The sequence below is a fragment of the Anolis carolinensis genome, chromosome X (assembly GCF_035594765.1).
Source record: "Anolis carolinensis isolate JA03-04 chromosome X, rAnoCar3.1.pri, whole genome shotgun sequence".
In the NCBI taxonomy this organism is placed as follows: Eukaryota; Metazoa; Chordata; class Lepidosauria; order Squamata; family Dactyloidae; genus Anolis; species Anolis carolinensis.
The window spans coordinates 11042626-11051873 of record NC_085847.1 but is presented as its reverse complement, the minus strand read 5'-3'; the positions used below and the strand labels follow the sequence as shown (position 1 = coordinate 11051873).

At 41.1% G+C, this 9248-nt stretch overlaps 1 protein-coding gene across 17 annotated transcripts in view; it reads left to right on the top strand.

The window, feature by feature from the left end:
- Positions 1–87: 87 nt before the first annotated feature.
- The window catches only part of rimbp2 (RIMS binding protein 2), a 116332-nt gene continuing 107171 nt past the window's right edge, over positions 88–9248 (top strand). For 3 of the 17 annotated variants that reach the window (XM_062958707.1, XM_062958712.1, XM_062958721.1), the window contains exon 1: positions 99–367. The gene's annotated coding sequence lies outside the window, so the exon portion shown is untranslated. Of the gene's footprint in view, positions 368–9248 lie in introns of all 17 variants that reach the window. The other 14 variants (XM_062958710.1, XM_062958708.1, XM_016994726.2 and 11 more) reach the window with 12 other exon arrangements.

The window sequence follows — 9248 nt, the reverse complement described above, 5'->3', positions numbered from 1 at the left end:
GCTGCCCGGGGAGAAGGGAGGCAGGCAGGCAGGCGCGCGCGCGTGTGCGTGCGTGCCCAACGTTTGGAGCGGTGCTTGCGCTCGCGCCCGCTGCTGTCTCAGCCTCTCGGCCCGGCGCAGGAGGCACTGGACGCGCTGCTTTTTCCTATCTCTGTGTCTCTTTCTTTCTGCGCGCTCTGGGGATGCTGGCCTCCTGGTCCTCTTCCCCTGCCCGCCTCCCCGCAGAGAGAGCCCGGCGCCTTCTTCCCAGCCCGGAGCCCCTGCCGAGGAGCTAAAGGGCCCCACGGATGCTGCTCCGGCTCCCGCTCCGGCTCCCGCTGCCTCTTCCTCTGCCGTCTCCGCCGCCCTCTCCCCTGAGCTTCCCCAGGTAAGGCGGCCCCTGCCGGGCGTCTCTTCCCAAAATAGACCCGTCTCTCTCTCTCTCTTTCTCCTGGAGTGGCTTAAGGGGCCCGCACCCCTCCCTGGGGCCTTGGCTCCTCGGCCCGGGCGCCTCAGGGAGTCCGTCCCTGGGCAGGAAATGGGACACTGGGAGTCACCTTGGTGTTGTTGCTATTGTTATTGATAGAGGATTATTTTGGGAGGGATATCTATATATATAAAAGAGTGATGGCATCACGGCGACCCACAAAACTACAGGCCCCCCAACCTTGAAATTTGACAACACAACCCCTTATCCACGCCTCTAGGTTGATACAACAAAAAGAAAAGAAAAATAAAGTCCTAATTAGAGAGAGAGGAATAATTGCTTTTATCCAATTGCTGCCAGTTAGAAGGCTAAGCTCCTCCAACTTGGTCTCCTAGCAACCCAATAAAAAAATAATTAAAAACACTAAAAAATAATTAAAAACACTAAAAAATAATTAAAAACACTAAAAAAATTAAGAGAATAAAATACTATAATAACAGAAAATGACTAAAAATAATACAAGAAAATAATAAAATATAATAAATAAAAAGATAACTTACAATAAAATTAATAAAAAATACAAATAACATCAAATAAAAATTACACAACAATTTTTAACCAATACCACCACCACATTGCCACAGCAACGCGTGGCCGGGCACAGCTAGTGTGTGTGTGTATATATATATATATATATATATATATAAATGTGTGTGTGTGTATATATGGGAATATATAAATATGTATATGTGTGTATAAGGAGATATATATATATGTGTGTGTGTGTGTGTGTTTGTATAGGGATATATATATATATATGGATATATATATATATATATATCCCCAATATATCTATATATATGTGTGTGTGTGTGCATAGAGATATATATGAGATATATATATCTATCTATCCCCAATATATATGTGTTTGTGTGTGTGCATAGAGATATATATGAGATATATATATCTATCTATCCCCAATATATCTATATATATGTGTGTGTGTGTGTGTGTATAGAGATATATATGAGATATATATATATATATATATATATATATATATATATATCTCCCCAATATATCTATATATGTGTGTGTGTGTATAGAGATATATATGAGAGATATATCTATCCCCAATATCTATCTATATGTGTGTGTGTGTGTGTGTATGGCGATAGATAGATATCCCCCAATATATATATGTGTGTGTGTGTATAGGGATATATATATATATATATATATATATCCCCTATGTGTGTGTGTGTGTGTGTGTGTGTATATATATGGAGATATATATATATATATATATATATATATATATATCCCTCATTATATCTATATATGTGTGTGTGTGTGTGTATAGGGATATGGAGATATATATATATATATATATATACCCAATATATCTGTATATATGTGTGTGTATAGGGCTATATATATATACATACATATATGGAGATAGATAGATATATTCCCAATATATATATATGTGTGTGTGTGTGTGTTTGTGTGTAGGGATATATATATATGCGGATATATATATATATCTATCCCCAATATATCTATATATATGTGTGTGTGTGTATATGGAGATAGATAGATATATGCCCTATATATATATATGCATGTGTGTTTGTACAGGGATATATATATATATATGGAGATATATATATTTATACCCAATATGTGTGTGTGTGTGTGTATAGGGATATATATATATATCTATACCCAATATATATATATGTGTTTGCGTCTGAGAGAGAGAGAGAGAGAGAGAGAGTGTATATATATATATATATATATATATATGGAGATAGATATATATATCCCCCAATATATATATGTGTCTGTGTATATATATATATATATATATATATATAGGGAGATAGATATATCTCCCAATATATCTATCTATCTATCTATCTATCTATATATATATATACTCTCACACACACACACACACACACATATATATATATATATATATATATATATATAAACCCCCTTTGATCCCCGGCACCAAACCTGGCACAGAGAGGCCTCTTGACCATCTGAACATACTGCAGGGAGTTCTGGGAATACACCTTGATTTTGGGAGTTGTAGTTCACCCATATACTCAGAGCACTGGACCCAGCCGACACCAGATCTGGACCAAACTGGGCACACAGACCTAACATGGGCAACTATGCATACGGGCCCACTTTGGTTGTGATTGATCTATGATATGGGAGTTGTAGTTCACCCTTACTAAGAGAGCACTGGACCCAGCTGGCATAGGATCGGGACCAGATTTGCCACACAGACCCAAAATGGCCTATTGTGCATACAAGCGGGATTTGGGGGTGATTGATCTAGGATCTGGGAGTTGTGATTCACCCTTACTCAGAGAGCACAACCTTCTAAGGATGCCTGCCATAGATGTGGGCGAAACATCAGGAGAGAATGCTTCTGGAACATGGCTAGACTGCCCGGAAAACTCACAGCAACCAGGCCCAAGGCTGAAAGGAATGGTGGGAGTTGAAGTCCAAAACACTTGGAGGGAGGGCCCAGGTTTGCCCATGCCTGGTGTAGACTCATACAATCCACTTTAAAGTAGATACTCTGGATTAACTTCCTTGATGAAATGGATTATATGGCTGTCTAGATCCAGCCTGAGGCTCCCGTCTTGCGGGGCACATTCCGTAACCAGAGCCGTGGCTCTACTCATAGTATCCAGTTGCTTCTCCCAGTCGACAAGCGCCTCCGAGACAACAAAGAATCTTCCCCAGGCAGGAAGCGGTCAGGCTTTGAAGCTGCAAGGCCATTCAATGCTAATCAACGTGAGCAATGGCAACATTCACACTTACTTGCCTCCAACAGACAAGAGTTCTGTCTCCCACCCTGGACATTATTTCACAGGTATATAAATAAACCCCACCTGCCTAGTTTCCAACAGACCTCACAACTTCTGAGGATGCCTGCCATAGAGGTGGGCGAAACGTCAGGAGAGGATGCTTCTGGAGCATGGCCAGATGGTCTGGAAAACTCACAGCAACTTGGTGATTCCAGCTATGAAAACCTTCGACGACACATAATATTAATAATAATAATAATAATAATAATAATAATAATAATAATAATATCTTACAAGCCCAGCAATACACAATAAAATGCAACAACATAAAATGCATTCCAATTACAACAAATGGATACATCAGAACTATAAAATCACAAAATCACACAATAAAAGCCAACCGATCCAGTGGTTGGGACCCGGTGGTGCCCAGGTTATTAGACAAAGGCTTTGTTTGTTTTGGGATGCTAGGTAATATCGCTGAAGTTTGGTCCAGATCTGTCATTGGCTGGGTTCAGTGCTCTCTGGATAAGGGTGAACTACAACTCCCAGATTCCCAAGGCAATCACCCCCAAACCCTGACAATATTCACAGTAGGCCATGTTGGGCCTATATGACAAGTTTGGTCCAGATCCACCATTGTTTGGGTTCATAGTGCGCTCTGGGTGTAGGTAAACTACAACTCTCATCAATCACTCCAAAGACCTCCAGTATTTTTTGTTGGTCATGAGGGTTCTGTGAGCCAAGTCAGTTCCAGGTCCATCGTTGGTGGAGTTCAGAGTGCGCTTTGATTGTAGGTGAACTATAAATCCCAGTACCTACAACGGTGAATTCTCCCAAACCTCTCCAGCATTTTTCTTTGTTTATGTGGGTTCTGTGTGTCAAATGTGGTCCGGGTCCGTTGTTGGTGGGGATCACAGTGCTGTGTCCTGATGCGGGTTTTTTTTTTTTGTGTCAGGAGCAACCGGAGTTGCTTCTGGAGTGAGAGAATTGGCCGTCTGCAAGGACGTTGCCCAGGGGACTCTGCCCGGATGTTTTGATGTTTTTACCATCCTTGTGGGAGGCTTCTCTCATGTCCCCGCATGGAGCTGGAGCTGATAGAGGGAGCTCATCCACACTCTCCCCAGGTGGGATTCGAACCTGGCAGCTTTCAGGTCAGCAACCCAACCTTCAAGTCACTTAGTCCTGATGCGGGGTGAACTACAACTTCCACCATATGGAGTCCGTCCCCCAAGTATGTTCAGTTTCTGCTCAATTCTGCTCTGTTTATTATGCAGACAGTTGAAAAAGAGTAGGAAAGGGTTAAGGGAGAGGCAGTGGGCGGGATCATGCAAATTTCCCAGCAATGGAGAGAAAGGAACCCTTAGATTGCAGGTGAACTATACATCTCAGTCCCTAGAAGTCCTATAAATCATGGTGAATTCTCCCCAAACCTCTCTCTCCTGTATATTCAGTTGCTGATCAACTCCTCTGTTTGCTGTGTGCCATAGGAAAGGGTTAAGGGAGAGGCAGTGGGCGGGATCATGCAAATTTCCCAGCAATAGAGAGAAAGGAACCCTTAGATTGCAGGTGAACTATACATCTCAGTCCCTAGAAGTCCTATAAATCATGGTGAACTCTCCCCAAACCTCTCTCTCCTGTATATTCAGTTGCTGAGCAATTCCTCTGTTTGCTGTGTGCCATAGAAAAGGGTAGGAAAGGGTTAAGGGAGAGGCAGTGGGCGGGATCATGCAAATGTTGAGAGAAAGGAACACTGGGATGTGCTCGCTGTAACCTGCAAGGTCTGGGAGGGAGCGACTTGGTGGCTGGGGTTGTTGTGTGTTTTCCAGGCTGTCTGGCCAGTTCCAGAAGCATTCTCTCCTGACGTTTTGCCCACATCTATGGCAGGCATCCTCAGAGGTTGTGAGGTCTGTTGCAAAGAGTGGCTGTTAGGGGCAACCAGAGCTTGGAGAAGTTATTTTAAAATATAAACAAAACAAATACACAAATCATGCTGGCTGGGGGGGGGGGGGGGATTCTGGGAGTTGTCATCCAAAAATGATGAAATCCACAACTCCTGGTTCCACCTAAGCTGTAGCCATTGCATCACCCGAATCAGTTTATTTTCTCGCGTTATTTTTGTATTTTAATTTTTTAACAACTTCTACACCAACCGTTGTGTCTGATTTAGAAGTCCGGCCCGTCGGAGGGTTCCTGCTGCTAAAATCCAGCATCCTGACTTAATGTAAAAACGCTCAGTTCTGAACAGTGACTGATCTGTGTACGTGTGAAACCTTGTTTCTTTCGAGGTTCACTTAGTTTCCCATCGGATGGGGAAAAAAAGGACACAGTTTCCCGGCCGTCTTGCAACCTTTTTGTTTTGCTTTTAGATCCAGCTCTTCCTCTCAACGTGTTACTAACTGTATCGGGTGGATACAGAAGGGAAATGTTAAAATAATATTTAGCTAAATAAGATCTTTGCAGCGGTGAGGATCAAAAGATCCACCTTAAGAAAAAGATATTCCATTTCTCATGTTCCCACAGTGTTTGCAGTGGAGGTGGAACTGAGGGCATGTTGACACTGGCTGCTTACATTGGGGTGAAGCTGGCAGAGGAGGAAGCTATTTCAATATGGGGGTGATAATAATAATAATAATAATAATAATAATAATAATAATCTTGTTTGCTGTGTCATAATACTAATACTAATAATAATAATAATAATAATAGTGTCCGACGTGGGATCCAATACAACAGCCAGCAGAGTGTCTGCTGTGGACTCATCTTGTTGCGTTTCTAATAATAATAATAATAATAATAATAATAATAATAATAATAATAATAGTGTCCGACGTGGGATCCAATACAACAGCCAGCAGAGTGTCTGCTGTGGACTCATCTTGTTGTGTTTCTAATAATAATAATAATAATAATAATAATAATAATAATAATAATAATAATAATAGTGTCCGACGTGGGATCCAATACAACAGCCAGCAGAGTGTCTGCTGTGGACTCATCTTGTTCTGCTTCAAATAATAATAATAATAATAATAATAATAATAATAATAATAATAATAATAGTGTCCGACGTGGGATCCAATACAACAGCCAGCAGAGTGTCTGCTGTGGACTCATCTTGTTCTGCTTCAAATAATAATAATAATAATAATAATAATAATAATAATAATAATAATTCACTCAGCCGCTATCAAGATTGAACTTCAAAGACTCTGGCAGAAACCAGTGCAGGTGGTCCCAGTGGTGATCGGCACACTGGGTGCCGTGCCAAAAGATCTCAGACCACATTTGGAAACAATAGACACTGACAAAATTACGATCTGCCCACTGCAAAAGGCCACCCTACTGGGATCTGCACGCATGATCCGAAAATACATCACACAGTCCTAGACACTTGGGAAGTGTTCGACTTGTGATTTTGTGATACGAAATCCAGCATATCTATCTTGTTTGCTGTGTCATAATAAAATATTAATAATAATAATAATAATAATAATAATAATAATAATAATAATAATATACTTTACTTATATTCTCCCCTTGGGGACTCTGAGCGGATTGCAACATTTTACATAGGCAAACATTCAATGCTTTTACAGTCATATATCATGAATACACACAAACGCAAACAAAGGCAAAGGCTTCTCCTTTCATTTCCGGCTTTCTGGAAATGCCTCGAAAGAGGTGCTTTTCTCCATTTTCAAGCTGAGATTGCTTGCCTTTTTCCCACCAAAGCGATACCTATTTATCTACTCACATTTGCATGTTTTCGTACTGCTAGGTTGACAGGAGCTAGGGCTTAACAGACGGGAACTTACCCTGTCTTGTGGAGTCGAACTGCCACCCTTCAGGTCAGCAGTTCAGTGGCACAAGGATAGAAGCCATCACACCATTGTGGCCCCTTTGAGCCACTGTGGTTTTCATCGGAGAGCGCCGATGCGCATCATGGGCTCAGCTTCAGAGTATTCCCCAGTTTTGCCTATTTCAATTTAAAACCTTAGATTTCCATTGATATGTGCATGCTTTTTTACATGTTTTTGAGCCATCTTCAATCCACATTATGTGGTCAGTGTACAGGGAAGGTCCTTAGAGTCCAGGCCAGCTCATATTAGGAGATGTGATCATTCAAATAGCCTCGATCTGAGCCATATAGGGCTTTATAGACTATGAATTGAATTGTGCCTGGGAAAAAAACTGGCAGCCAGTGGAGCTGTTGCAACAGCAGAGTTGTTGGTTCCCTGTCGCCAGCCCCAGTTAATAAACTTTAGACCAGCCAAACTTTCCCAACACTTACAGTAATCCAAACGGGATGTAACTAAGGCATCATGGCTAGATCCAGTATCTGACAGGTGCATTTCCCGCACATGTTTTCAATGTGTAAAGATGCTCTTGTCCACTATGGAGGTCTTGGGCCTCTAGATTCAATGCTGAGTCCAGAAGTACACCCAAAGTGCAAAAAATTATTTTTATACATTTATACTTAATGGTTAAATGACACAAAGGGTTTAATTGTTTTTTAAATTATATTTATATTTTTATGCATTTACTTATGCTCCTGGTGGCGCAGTGTGTTAAAGCGCTGAGCTGCTGAACTTGTGGACCAGCCTCATTATAATTCTATTCTGAATGTTATTAGGTTCCTTTCATCGGGGTATTTTAATCTAATGATTTTATCTTATATTGCTGCTATAGTTCCCCCCCCCCCCCCACCTTTGAAGTTGACTGAATGGCATTGGTGGTTGTTTGATATTATTACTGTTGTATAAACCTTTGTTTTAACTTCTGTTTTATCATCTTCTTGTGTTTTAAACTGTGTATATTCTTAATGTATTTGCGCTGTTACTTTTGTAACATTGTGAGCCGCCCCGAGTCCCCACAGGGAGATGGTGGCGGGGTATAAATAAAGTATTATTTATTTATTTATTTATTTATTTATTTGCAGTATTTATATTTCGTCCTTCTCACCCCGAAGGGGACTCAGGGCGGATCCCATTGCACACATATAAGGCAAACATTCAATGCCTAACAGAGACAAAGACAAACGCAGGCTCGGAGCTGGCCTCGAACTCATGACCTCATGATTATTATTATTATTGTTAAAGGTCCCAGTTTCAAATCCTGGGAGCGGAATGAGCGCCTGCTGTTAGCCCCAGCTCCTGCCAACCTAGCAGTTTGAAAACATGCCAATGTGAGTAGATCAATAGGTACCGCTCCAGCGGGAAGGTAATGGCGCTACATGCAGTCATGCTGGTCACATAACCTTGGAGATGTCTATGGACAACGCCGGCTCTTCGGCTTAGAAATGGAGATGAGCACCAACACACAGAGTCAGACATGACTGGACTTAACGTCAGGGGAAACCTTTACCTTTAATAATAATAATAATAATAATAATAATAATAATAATAATAATAATAATAGTCCTAGACACTTGGGAAGTGTTTGACTTGTGATTTTGTGATACAAAATCCAGCATATCTATCTTGTTTGCTGTGCCAAAATAATGATGATGATAATAATAATGATGATGATGATGATGATGATGATGCTGCAGTAACCAGCAGTGACTGGTGGTTTCCTTTTTATGCATTTACTTTGCATCATGTCATATTTATTATTAGCTGGAGTGTCCAGTGCTGGAGGTCCGGTTCTCTCTTTGTTTCCAACATTATCTTTTTGGGAGGTTTCCAGGACTACGAAATGAGCTTTGTTCTTCATCAGAGGACTCTCAGAGAGGGCCGGGGGGTGAATAAGGACGGGGGAATATGGTTGGGGGCACATGTGGCGCCCTGGTCCCGTTTAAACCCACAAATCTGCCACAAATGGCATCAAAGAATGAAAGTATGTTTCTACAAACTAGCCTGCATTGGTATGTTAAACTTATGCTATCACTCTAATTCTATTTGTGGGTAGTATGCATGTAACATCTATTAAAGGCAAACCAATTTCCAGAATTTGTTGGGTTTGAAGCTCTGAAAACTTTTATTTTGCTGCCTGTGCCCTTGTTC